This window comes from Dromaius novaehollandiae, chromosome 1 (assembly GCF_036370855.1).
Source record: "Dromaius novaehollandiae isolate bDroNov1 chromosome 1, bDroNov1.hap1, whole genome shotgun sequence".
NCBI classification, from domain to species: domain Eukaryota; kingdom Metazoa; phylum Chordata; class Aves; order Casuariiformes; family Dromaiidae; genus Dromaius; species Dromaius novaehollandiae.
The window spans coordinates 7,779,309-7,792,601 of NC_088098.1; the positions used below are offsets into that span (position 1 = coordinate 7,779,309).

General features: G+C 37.0%; 1 protein-coding gene across 3 annotated transcripts in view; it reads left to right on the plus strand.

Annotated features, from left to right (window-relative positions):
• The window catches only part of HGF (hepatocyte growth factor), a 111,530-nt gene that overhangs the window by 5,605 nt on the left and 92,632 nt on the right, over positions 1–13,293 (plus strand). For 2 of the 3 annotated variants that reach the window (XM_064504974.1, XM_064504981.1), the window contains exon 2: positions 10,859–10,930. The exons of the other annotated variant lie outside the window; for it this stretch is intronic. The gene's annotated coding sequence lies outside the window, so the exon portion shown is untranslated. The remainder of the gene's footprint in view (positions 1–10,858; positions 10,931–13,293) is intronic. 3 annotated transcript variants of the gene reach the window in all.

Below are 13,293 nucleotides of genomic sequence, written 5' to 3' on the forward strand. Positions count from 1 at the left end.
GCATGGCTAAACATGGCTACACCGCAAAAGTTCAATCAATGTTTTGCAGGTGACTGGCCCAAAAGACTATAATACACCCTCTGGCTTTAAAATCTATGGGTTATATTCTTAGCTTGTGTTCACTACTCAGCTGAGGCAAAATATATCTCCCTGAGAATCTGCTGGCATTTGCCAGCAGCTAATTACTCCTTTTTCTTTCTTCTTTCTTTTTTTCCCCTCTCATTTTGCACTGGAGTGTAACTTCTGTCTGGTTTCACACTTGGTGGTGAGACGGTGAAATCCCTGCCCACAGGGCAGTCACTTGGTAACTGGTGGAAGGCATGTTGCATCCTACTTTATTTTTGTGCTGAAAATATGTACAGGAATTGCAGACTAAACTCACAAGCACCTTCCTAGCAGCACTACTTGGGCCTGAGGCTGAATTTAGTCTAAGAGATTTAGCAGCAATAGATGGGCAGTGATACTAAGGGATCGTGTCATGGACTAGGTCCATTTACCTCCCCCAGGTATTACGAATGAAAGAGGCTAAGCAGGCAGCTCTGCTAAGTTGTTTCAGATGTATGCCGTAGGAATAAACACTTGTGGTGTGACATTCATGCCAGATGTTGTATTGTTGGCTTCAGGCAAACTGTGTAAAGCAAGTTTATATGAGCTGTGCATATTAAATATTATCTTTGATAAAAATGGACAAGGCCATAAACCAGAGACCTACAAATTTATACATTTATTTTAAGGCTGGATGAGTAAGTGCATGTTATTTGCATCTGTTAAGAATCCTGATAAGAAGCTCTCTATACTCCATACCTTTAGTCAAAGCTATTTGCCCTCCCCATTATCAAGAACGACTGAGTCGGTCATTAAAAATGGAAACTCTTAGCATCCCAGGCATCTCCAGTGCCCTGGAGATATCGAAGGCTGAGAGATGATGGCAGGGAGTAGAAAACAAAAGAAGTGTGGAAGGGTAGGGAAAGAAAAAAATGGCTTTGACAGCTTACTTGGCAATGACCCATTTTAACATTAAACCAGGCTTCATATATGAGCTATGCAGGAACACAGACTCTGTCGGTGGAAGTCATTATAGCTTCATTGGAGTCCATAGTTAGCTGTATCAGGACTTAGGGATCTTAATCATAAATTTGATTTCAAAGTAAAACTCAAAACTCTTTTGTTTTCCTGATTTTAGATCACCAGTTGTAAAGCTATGAAAATTTCCTAAAAGCTCCTGAAAAAAAGTTCTTAGTTTTCAGTCCTTGGCCATTGGTTTTTGTATGTGTTTAGATATCTGCCTGGAAAAAAAAAGAAAGCTACAAGGATAATTTGATTTCTCTGCTGTTTATTTTGAATTCAAACCCACTATGAACTTTTGAAATGTAAATTCAATAAACCAGCACTTAGAGCTCTTTGTAGATACACAGTCTAGTTTACAGACGCTTCTAATGTTAACTGTTTATTCTGTACATGGTATAAAGCTAAGAAAGGCAAGGTGACTGATGTTTAGCCATGACATACGGACAGAATTTTGTCTTCCTTTGCCTTAGATAAAGGCATATATATCTTTGTAAAGGTATATAGGTATCAAAATCTTTGGCAAAATTGAGGTACATAAACTTAGCCAAAGTTTTCTGAAAGTTAAAAAGGCTGAGCTTTGGTTTCAGTCATAAGTAAAGCGTAGCTCTGAATCTTATTTCTCTGCCAGGAACCATATAAACTTCTATTTATTTATTTTTTCTTAAAGAACAAAATTTTCCCTTTATTCTTTTCCATAATTGAATACTTATTGGAAAAAAAGTGGGGTTTTTTTCATATGTACTCATCAAATTAATTAATTAATTAAAAGCTAAGTCAAGGAAAATCTTGAGATTCCTGATTATTAGGTCCTTAGGAATCTGCATGTAGCTACACTGCTTACGTAGCAGAGGGTTACTTACAACTACAGTTTTACCCACAGACCCGCACTCCATGGTCTCATAGGCAAGCTCAGGGGTAGATGAGCGGACAGTGAGGTGGACTGAGGACTGGCTGAAAGGCAGAGCTCAGAGCGTTGTGATTAGTGGCACAAAGTCTAGCTGGAGGCCTGTAGCTAGCAGTGTCCCCCAGGGGTTCAGAGGTTAAACCACTTTTCCAAAGGGCCAATTTCTGTCCGCTTTTCTCAAACTGAATTCGTATGACCAGCCCTGAAGTAAAGCACTGCTCATTGTAAGGCTAGTAGATCTGGCCTTCACTATTTATGCCGAGCCCTGTGAGGTGCTTTGCAGAGCTTTCTCTCTGGGAATCTGACAACACCTACATCAGAATACGTCTACACAGTAAGGAAAACCAATTATGCACATAAAGTGATTAGGGATTTTGCTCCTTTCCTCTTGCTGCCAGATGCTATCATAACCTATTCCTTCATGTAAGAAGAATGAAAAGTAAGATGTTACAGGTGATAACACTACTACTCTGTGAAATCAGTTGTAAAGGAATATTCTGGAGTGTCTCTGCTCGTATCATGTGATGCTTTAATTATATTTCCTGCCCTCACAAGCTGACTGTCAAAAGATGTCTACTTAAAGCTTCTCATATAAAACGTAGAAAAGTGAAATAGCAAAAATAGTACAGCTTCATGAAATAGAATGGGATTATGTTATTGGTGGGGAGCTGTGGAGCCACAGAAGGTTAAGGGTAATGGAGGTGATATGTATTTTGTAGAATCTGAGCCTTTTTTTTCCTGAAAAGGACTTTTCATTAAAAGGTAGACAAGATTTTGCTGCAGAGTATTTATGCAAGTGAGCTCCTAATGCCTTCAAAACATTCTGAGCATGGTTGAAGACTGTTGCTGCTACCAAACATAAAACCTACTTTTCAAGGAAAATGTGAGGAAATGGCATCTGAGGGTAACTGAGACTTGTCTAGAGAGGATGGAGGCACAGAGAATGTAAGGACCTCTCTCTAACCATCAACATATTACAAGAACAGAGTGGGTCTTGCTTATCCTTTTTTTGGAAAAAGAAGTAGAGATGCCTATCTTCTGGAGGAGATCCCACTGCCATAAAACTGTTTTGATTTATTTCTGAGGTGTCTAATTCTGCTTTTTAATTGCTCGGTCAAGATTACTGGATCTAATTCCAGGAGTCTGATACCTGAGAAGAAGTCACAGTAGTACCCACATCTTTTTCCTCTCTTGGCCTTAGACTCTTGAATTTCCCATCTTTACAATGGGAATAATTCTGTTTCCTTTAAAGAAGCTCCAGAGAAAAGCTGAGCAGTTTTGTAATTCAAAGGCACAAGGTGGGATCCATCTCACCTAACTTTGCATGCCTATGTTGTCTCCTGTTAAACTAGATAATCTATTTTCTGTCTATGATCAATCAAACAGGTTCTTTTAGATATTTTTCATCTGATGTTTAGAGCCCTTCTTTAGGATGAGATGAACATCACTCTAGCAATGTCTATTTCTGCCTATAAAAGGGGTAGAGAAAACTAGCTCAGATACAGACTTTCCCATTGTAGACTTCGATATACGGTCAGATTAATCCCATTCAGGATGCCTGGCTCAGCCACAGATCTCCTGTGGGATCTTTGGCAAAAGACCTATTGTTCCACGTCCATTCCCCACATGTAAATCACACACTCATCACGATTGTACTGTTACCCTCTGCCTGACTTCTCTGTTTAGACTGGAGGTTGGCCAGGGCAGATGACTGTCTTGTATTAACTGAAGCCTCAATCCTACTTGGAGCTATGAAGTGCTGCACTGATTACAATAATTTGTAATGCTGTACTATTGGTCCATTAACATCTGTAAAAACACCTTGAAGAAGTGCTTTGCTGAGAACGATTCAGAGTTAAAATAGTGAGAAAAACTAAAGGCATATGTTATACAGAAGATGGTGAGAGAAGAGCTGATGGGGAAGTGTAGCTCAAAGTGCTCACTATGTAGTTCTGTAGTCAAAGAAGTACAACCTTTAGTTCAGCTTTATGGTAAATAGCTTTAGGCCTACCTAGGACCTGTCTCCTAAGGATCTTTATCCTTCAGCAGTGGGATGTGCTTGAAAAATATGAATTATTGAGCTCTGTAAAGGTAGTACAGACAGGAAAGCTAAGGTAGATTAAAAAAAAAAAAAAAAAAAAGGAAAAGGCTGCTCTCTGGAGTTCTTCTCCCAAGATGGACCTTTCCTACAGTTTGGAATTTATTAAGATAACAAGGCAAATCCTTCTATTTTCCAAAAAGGAACAAATCTCCTAACCAACAATAAATTAATTTTACTAATTTTTGTGGATGGACATACAGTTTCTTTATTCATTCTTCAAAATACAGCATTCAAAACCTGATTGATTTGTCAAAGATTTATTTATTTTTTGATGTGAATGAGGCACTATCTTGCCAAGATCTGAATTATTTAAAACAGGATAAAAACACATGTGGGATTTCTGCTTTAATCAATGTCAGTTCCCTCTGTTCTGCAAAGGGATTTTCTAAGGGTTAGTGTACATTTTGTATTGTCATTATTAATTTCTTCTCTATATAAACTGGATAAAATTGCTATTGAAGTAAGGCTCATATTGCACTCCAAGCTTATATGTCTCTAACACTTCTTTCCCTTTAGTTCTCCTAAGAGTTTTAATAAGAAGCTTTAAATACTAGGTTGTATGGTTTCCAAAAGCAGCCAAAAAACTCCAGACGAAACAAATGAACCCTGAACCTTCCCTGTATCATTTCCTATCAGTTCAGTGAGAAACAGAGCTAATGGTGCTAATGGAGCTGCCGACAAATGCCTCATAGCTTATAAAACTTCCTGTCCTAAGTGAGGGGGCCCTTTTTGGTATAACATGGATAAAGCAGGGTGTGAGAAAGTTTACACCATGTGATGGAGCACGATGAAGAGATACCCAGTCCTTGGCAAGCTAACACTTAGTCTGATGCTTGTTCAGGCAAGAACAACACGCCCTTCATTTCTTTTCCAATAAATTTTATATTAAGGTGGCCTCTTTATATATGGAGCCCGACCTTGTAGTGTATTTTGAACTGCTTTGGATTAAGCTGGATCCTTAAGCAACCCCAAGAGCTTCAGTTCCTCCAGGATTGATCATAGTGCAATGAATGGTGATTTGGGATTTAGAGGTTGGATAGAGATGCCCAGTAACAACGAACCGATGCCTTTAGCAAATCATAGTATTATGCAGGCAATAATCCTCAAGCTATCAATCCTATCAATACCTATTGGACTTTAAGAATCTTTTTTTACACCTCCACTTCTCTTACAACAGTGTAACTGAAGCAAAGAGACACTAACTATCTCCAAGAAAAGAAAGAAGCAGCAAATCTCTCAAATCCTGTGCTAATACAGATTTGCTGAGCCAGCTTTCACTTTTCTGAATGGCCACCACTGTAGTGTTGGCTTAAATCCATACTGAAAAGAGATTTGGGAGCTGGCTTTAAAAAGTATTTTTGAAACAAAAAAGAAATGCTGAAAATGCATTATTTTTCTAAAAAGTCATTCATGCATAGCTGAGAAACTCCAACCGCACATTTTAAGCAGACAAAAAAATTATTCTTAGGAAGTATTTTTAATATTGTGATTTATCTGTTTTGTTTGATATTTCAGTCTTACTGCTTTGGATTTTCAATTAAAAATTATTAAAAAAAATAGTCAATGATAGTTCCATGGGCCTTTCTTGTTTAAATAGCTACTTTCAAAGAGAAGTGTATCTGGTGAAATAGTTGTAGTAGCTATCCTAATTAGAGTTACAACATTTTCAGTACATAGCTAATTGTTTTAAGAAGGTCGTTTTTCTCTCAACAAATGTTTAGTTCTTTTCTCCGATACTCCCCAAGTCAATGAAGAAAGAAAAAGGAGGAAACCAAAGCTCCCCCAAATTATCAGGTTTATCCTTTTCTAGGATAAACTCCTTGCAGAAGGGAAGCCTGTTCTGGAAAAGTAATACCTCAGAAGGCAGGTGTGAATTCCCTCATTATGTCTTGTTTACGCCTTTAAAAATCTTCAGAACTGGTATAAAGAATGTAAACAAAATTAAGTTTTGCTACTGGCGCATCTAATCTAAGGTTAGATAATCTGTCCCATTAAGTTTTAAGATGGAAATAGTGAAGAGGACAGAACTAGTCCATTCTGAAAGAGTTTAAGTGGGTTGTGAGGTGTAAGTGGAGAGTACTTCAGGGTGATACTTTTTCAGTATTGCTTGGTGTGGGGCTTTGGGACAGGGCTTGTGGGTCTAGGATCAGGCCAATTTTTATCACATTAAGATTTAGGCATTAAATACATGGTGGCCTTTTTTTTTTTTTTTTTAATTTCAATTCTGGACTTTGTCCCTCACTTTAATCTAAATTTTGCTTTAGATGTCTGAAAGGTCAGACTGATGTATTTCAGTGAGACTTTGTGGATCTGATCCTGAGTCCTTTAGTTAATTGATTGCATCTCTTCCTGTTGCAGAAACTTCAGCTTTCTCTACCAACTAAATGCTCCTTTGAAAAATCTATGAAAAAGGAGAACTTACCTGAATAAGTGAGAGCAAGGCAGCAGTCCCTCAGCTCTCAAGACAGAAGAGGGAATTTTGTTTGGCAACAACGTTTCTAGACTGCATAAATGTATTTCAGTTTTGATGGTTTTGGTCTTTTTTTGTTGTTGTTGTTATTATTTTTTTTTCTTACCCTACTAATAAGTCTCTAAAGAACTCAAAAATGTAAAGTAAAATGACAAATAACTAAGATTTAATTCATTAATTCTCAGTATTTTCTTACATACTTTTGTGTTGACTAAAATGGATTACTTAAACTGATTTAATACAAAATCTCAGTAATATAATACTCTTTTTTACCTTAAGAACAACATTTTTTCTCTCTGTTTTTCTTTGTTTTCTTTTTTTTTGGTCATACATTTCCGTAAATCAAGATGTCTCAGAGCTGGAAATTTGCAGTTGTTTAGGCATAAGTAATTGTATTTACAGCCAAAGTACAGCTATCTCATTATTCAGGTCAAAAGTCAATTTATTTATAATACAAAACATTTGAAAACTGACATCTGTTCTTGAGATACACAGAACTTCTGAATTGACGTCAATGATGTAACCACACACAAAAAATGTTTCCGGTGAATTTCCGTAGTGTTTTTATCTGAATGATAACTCAGCTCAATATATTGTAGTTTACTTGCTTTTCTTCATTTTACACAATGGTGTGAAAGGGCAAATTTCAAAAATGCTCAGTAGTCATAAACTACCTAAGCCTAGTTATCTTCATGTTATGAGGGTCTCTTTTGGGAACTAGGAACAGGTATGATAGGCACTTCTGAAAAATTCTCCTTTTCTGTGGAAGCTGAAACTTTGAAATCTGGATTCACTTGAAAACTGGGCTGTAAATGGATAGAGGTATGCTTTCAGATGGTCCCATGCTTTTCAAATGGTAAACTGCTGGCAGCAGCAGCTATTTGATTTCTCTAAGCAACGAGTAGACTCCTGGAAGATTTCTGGCAACACTTCAATCTGCAATTTTCAATTTTTTTTGTAGTATGAAAGATATCTCAAGAGAATCACTTATAGCACCTACTGCAGCAGTCTAAAGTGCAGATTATTTCTCTTTTGATTCCATACTTGCAAAACATCCCTCCAGGAATTTCTCATATGAAAAAGAATCATTAAGAAAGCATGTAACTTTTTCTCAGCTATCTTTGGGGTGTTTATCCCCAAGAAGCCTATAAGCATTGAAGTTTTCTGGGGCCATTAGCAACAGCTCAATGTCTACAAATTAAGGATCTTTCATATAACTATATAAAAAAAGTAATGACTGTGAAAAGGCTTGAAACTGGAAATTTGAGCTTAATTTTGAAATGTGTGTGTGTGACAAATTCTGGAGGCATTTTGGTTTCTCAACTGCCATTTATAAACTTATCTCTAAACCTAAAGAACCTATCTATGATGCTGAGTAACTCAGAGTTAGGAATGACCCAAAACCCTGAGATATTTATTTTGTCCTCTCTAGTTAATGATCTCACCATTGGTTAACCAAGCTTGGTACAGTTGCTTTATCACCATCCTACTACTTAAGGCTGGGAAGTACCATTAGATCATCTAGTCCAGCCTGCTCTCTAAACAAGGGCCAGCTCTTCTTTCAGTTACTCTTTCATTCAGTTTTGGAACTGAGGTTCTAAGAAGTTTGAAAGCTTTTAGTCAATGTGGCTTTTACTTATTGGTAGCAGACCTCGTAGCAGAATTCTTGTTTTGTTCCATAAGTGATGGAAGACTGATTACCTAGGGATTTATATCCTGCCTCAATAGCCTCATATGAACCATATGAACCCCACAGCCAGCCAAGAAATTGTGTGGTTAACCCAGACCTAAACATAGACTGTTCCAGACCTGTATATATAGTGGGATTAGTCCAGACCTATAGGCAGGCATGGCTGGTCAGTCCAGAAGGATGATTACTCTGCATGGGATAGTCACTCTGCACTGACTAAGAATGCAGCTTCTGCCCGTCTTGCCTGTACTGGGAGCACCTCTCTCTCTCCCTTTCTGGCTCCCTCTGCCTTCTTATGTGCTCCTGATTTTCACAAAACTTGCAGAAATCTAACTGTTTTTGGAACATCTGGGCAATGTAGTTGGAATTGGACAATGTTCAACACTTCTGAGAGGGGCTGATGGCCAGACAGACAAATAAATAAACTACGTGGTTGCAAAAGCCTCGTTTCTTAAGGCAGTCATTACTGAAGAAATTATCTTAAGGTAATCGGAATGTTAGGTATTATACTTACATACCCCTTGTTGTTTTGCAACAGACATACAAAATGTCATCTAATTGTGAATTTTTATGGCCCTGTTCTGCCTCACTGAATCTCTTTCCTACTCACATAGAATCTAAACTATTTCACTGCAATGGAGGAAAATTTGAGGAAAATTTTAAAAAGTTCAGTTAAGCGATATAACACAAAGAACCAAATCTTGATGTCTTTCATTCTATCTTAGTCTGTGACTGGAAGCAATCTTCAAAATGGACCTTAGAAAAGTCAACTTGAGTTAGTCCACTTGAGTTAGTCCACTTGAGTTGCACTATAAATTTGATCATTAGACAATGAATTTGTCAATTAACAATAATTACATATTTGTCAGTAAACCTGCTTTTACGTAAGGTTGTGTAATATCAGCAGGCAGTCCTCTTATAAGGATAAATGCAGCTTTCACTTCAACAAAATAAATTATACTAAGAAACAAGTTTCCTTGTTCTCTTTAGGAACATAAGACTAGACCTCAGAGTGACCTCAAGTAGTGACACAGAGGCTGGCTAATGTGCAGTATCACTACGAGTTCAGGTGATGCCTGATGAAGAATATTGCTCTTCAGTTCTTCAGGACATATTACTGTGAGAGAGAAAAGCAAAGTTGGCTGTTGGTCAAATGAATGGGAATAGTTCTTTTTGATTTTTTTTTCCTGGAAAATATATGAAGCACTCAACTGCCTTAATCACAATGTTCCCAACAAATCTAACTAGTGTTTGAAAAATGAGCTTCAAATCTAAACTTTTAAATTTGTCGAAATTTGTCTGAATAGATGTTCTATCTAAGAACATTAGGACATCAGAAAAATGTGCTAAAGGAAGAAGGACAGGACACAGAAAAGGTGAATATGAAAGGCTAGAAGTTAGAAGAAAGTTTTCAACTGCTAGCACAATGAGATTTGAAGATAACTTCTAATAAGATTGTGGTGGCATGACAATGTGGTTATTTTTAATATGTTGATAGAAAGAACTGTATAATATTGTTTTCTGTAATAGAGAAGCTCTGGGCTTGATGATCAAGAAAGTAAGTGCCTTGCAGCTCTGTGCCTTGTGGTTTGGACCACTCCTATTCATTTTAATGGAAATTACATGCCTAATTACTAAAATAATTTTGAAAACGTGTTTTATTGTTTGAAGACTGTACAGGAAGTTTAGAGAATGTGTTGGGTTGACAGATAAATCTCTCTGTGTGTTAGACACCAATCAACAAGTGTGAAACTTTTGAACCAACATTTTTAAAACCGGATGGCTAGAACTAGAATAGTAGATCCATATTTAGGCAATTATTTGAGTTACTTATCGGAAGCGCAAACTTTTAAACTAATGGTTTCCATAGAAAAGGAAAGGTAAGTAAACATCATTCAGAAGTTTCTATGCCTTCGAAGAGCAAGATCCTGAGCATCATAGGCAGAACTCAATAATAGTAATATAATATCCTTTATGCCATGTTATGTAACCTGATAGAAAGGACAATATATTACTTTTCATTGGTTTTCATTCAAAATTCTGTTCTACTTTCCATTGCATGGATGGAATTTATTAACTTTCCTACACTTATCTCACAAAGTGAGGGTGTCATTTTTGAAGCTGGCTGCCCCTGGTGCAGATACTAGAGGCTAAAGGACTGTCTCTGCCTCTCCCTCCCCTACTGCTAATGCCTCTTCAGTAAAATGAAACAAGCATTTGTTTTTCATTCATGTTTGCAATTAGTTTAACTACATAGGGAGGAGGGATTCACACAAACAAATACTGATACAATCGAGACTCTAGAATGAAACATGAACATCTGAGTGCTATAGCTTTATACACTGCTAGTTTACAGGAAATAAAATAGGAAATAAATAAAGAAATATTTAACAAAAGATCTCTTAGCAGGAAGTGGTTTCTCAGCAAACTGCAGACATTTTTATTTTTTTAACACAAACACCAGACTGGATGTGCTGTGATGCATTATTATGTATTTAAGATTCACATTCCCCTTTCACCTCTTCTTCCTGCACACGGATAATTCTCAGTATCTTCCTTTAGCTGGAAGGGGCAAATTAGGTGGCTTACTTCTACAATTGAACCTACTATTATTTTTTTGTCCAGCTGGTGTGCCATGGGCAGTCTGTCTCCATCTGTTCCCCATTTCAAGAAGACATCATTAACTCCACTACTCTGGTAAGCTGAATGAAATAAAACATGGCAAAGAAGAAGTTCCTTTCAAATTCTTTTAAAAATCCCCTATGTCTGTGGAACAGACATGCTTTATTGAGCAAGTTTCAGAGCAGTACTGTGATTTACTGCAATTTCAGCTCACACTAAGTCTACATTAAATCACCAATATATGTGATGTCAAGGTGAATGTGGAGATGGAAGGAAAATCAGAATATATATAAATTTTTGGAATTTAAAGATAAGGGATTTAAGCATGTGCAGTAGCAAATCACTTTAAGAAAGTTACATGTTAGTGCAATGGTCAGGTAGTAAGATTTTGTTGGTAGTTGCCAGCTTTTGGAGTCTGCAATATATGGTCTTTACGTGGTCATAGGTGAAGAAAGTCTGCCTTAGCCAAGAGCCCAAAGTGGCTAGCTGAGCAGCCTGGACCTCACTCTAGTAAGTTCTACCACAAGAATTTGTCATACATTCTGTATTGAAAATGGTCTTTAAGGAATCTGTTTTGCAGTCTCAAAGCCAGCCGGGATTTGGGTGAACATAGAGGGTAACTCATCTGAGAATGACAGAATCACTTCAAGATTCATACCCGTGTGGCTATAGGAATTCATCTTGGGCAGTTACCTACAGATGAGAGAGGAGAGAGCAAGTGGCTAGATAGAGATTTGCTTTCAACTTTTCAATCCGCCTTTCTGGATAGGATGGTATTTATGAGGTCTGAGTTAACAGCAATACTAGATTATGAAGCAAAAAGGCAGCTTTTAATAAAGGAAAGGAAAATAGGAGTATCTAGCTCTACCTCAGTTCTCTGATACAGTAAAGAGTGGTGCTATGGCTGCTTGTTAGTGGCCTCAGGACACTTCTGCACAGATTGATTACATTTTTTGTAATAATTACCAAGTGAATTTGGGGCAAAAAAAACCCCTAAATCATACCTGGCATTCATTTACCTCATCAGTTATTTGATCTTGAAGATCTTTATTCAGAGAATAAGGTCTTGGAAGAAAGAACAGTTATCTATATCATGTAATTGTTCCTAGTGAGCAGGTAGGCCCATAATGAAAATAAAAGGTTATGTTAAAAAATAAAATTTTCCCCAGTTAATGTTAGAGGTGTATAGTGTAGTCATCTACATCTGAGATAATTACTCCATGCTCCTTTCATAAATAAAGGAAAAACAGCACAATTCCTCTGACTGTTTTAGATACCCACATTATGATAAAATGAATAGTGACTCTGACATGCCTGCTTCTTTCCATTGACCATAAAGGGACCCTAGATTAATAGCTTAGATGCAGTCACCAAAACTTAGTAAAATGAATCACACCTAAATTTCTTAACGTCTTGCATTCTTACATATGGTAAAGAAGAGTGAAGGCAAAATATAATCATTTATGTGAAACAGATAATAGAAATTTCTTATTTTATTAGTTGTTTATTCTTCATGCTTGAAAAACAGTATTTGCTAATATCACAGTTGATATCACACTTGAATATTTGCTATCACTGTTAGATATAGAGAATAAAAATACATTTAAATTATCTAACCAAAAGAAAAAGAGCAGGAACTAAGCTCAGAGAAAAATAGTTGTAGTTTCTGAAGGTGGTGATTAGTCATCAACAGTATTCTGCCCTTGGAAGAATGATTAGGAAGTGAAAGTGCAATCCAGGGTATTGCAGCCACCCAGAAAAACAACCAGACAAGATCAAGTGATATGACCTGACTGTGTCTGTGTCCTTTCAAAACAGTTTCTTTGTTTTTGTCTGTTGTAATTGTCCTTAAGAATGTGTTACTGTTTAAGATGAATCTGTGAAAGGATCCTCATTGCATAGTAGAGCATACAACTGCAGCCAAAGAGTCTATCAGTTTGTTCTGATCTTTCACTTGAGTGAAACCCAAGAAAAGCCTTTATTCTTGTTATCTATTGTGTGCCCAGGAAATTGCTAGGAGTCCCACAAAAAAATGATTCAAAGAATATGTCATTTACATTCAACATGTCATAAGCCAGAAATTCATGAGGGGAGAGGAAAGCATGACAATGAGATCATACAATTACCCAGCAGAAGAACATAGGAAAATGGTCCTATTTATTTCTCATCTTTATCTTTGCAATTTCTTGCCTTCTTACATTTTTTGTAGGTAAGATGGAAGAAAGTTTTTAAAAGTAATTTGAATGAAACCAGTGAGTTGGTCTGTTTTGCTAACAAAATGTCTGCGAACACAAGGAACAAGCATGAGGACAACCACAGAGTTTAAAGAATATAGAGACTGATGTGAAATCAGCAGGGAATATACAGGGCTATGTGATGTATGGACTGGAGAGTAAGAAGAGGTGCTGGAATGATGTGTTGGATGCATCAGACAGAGG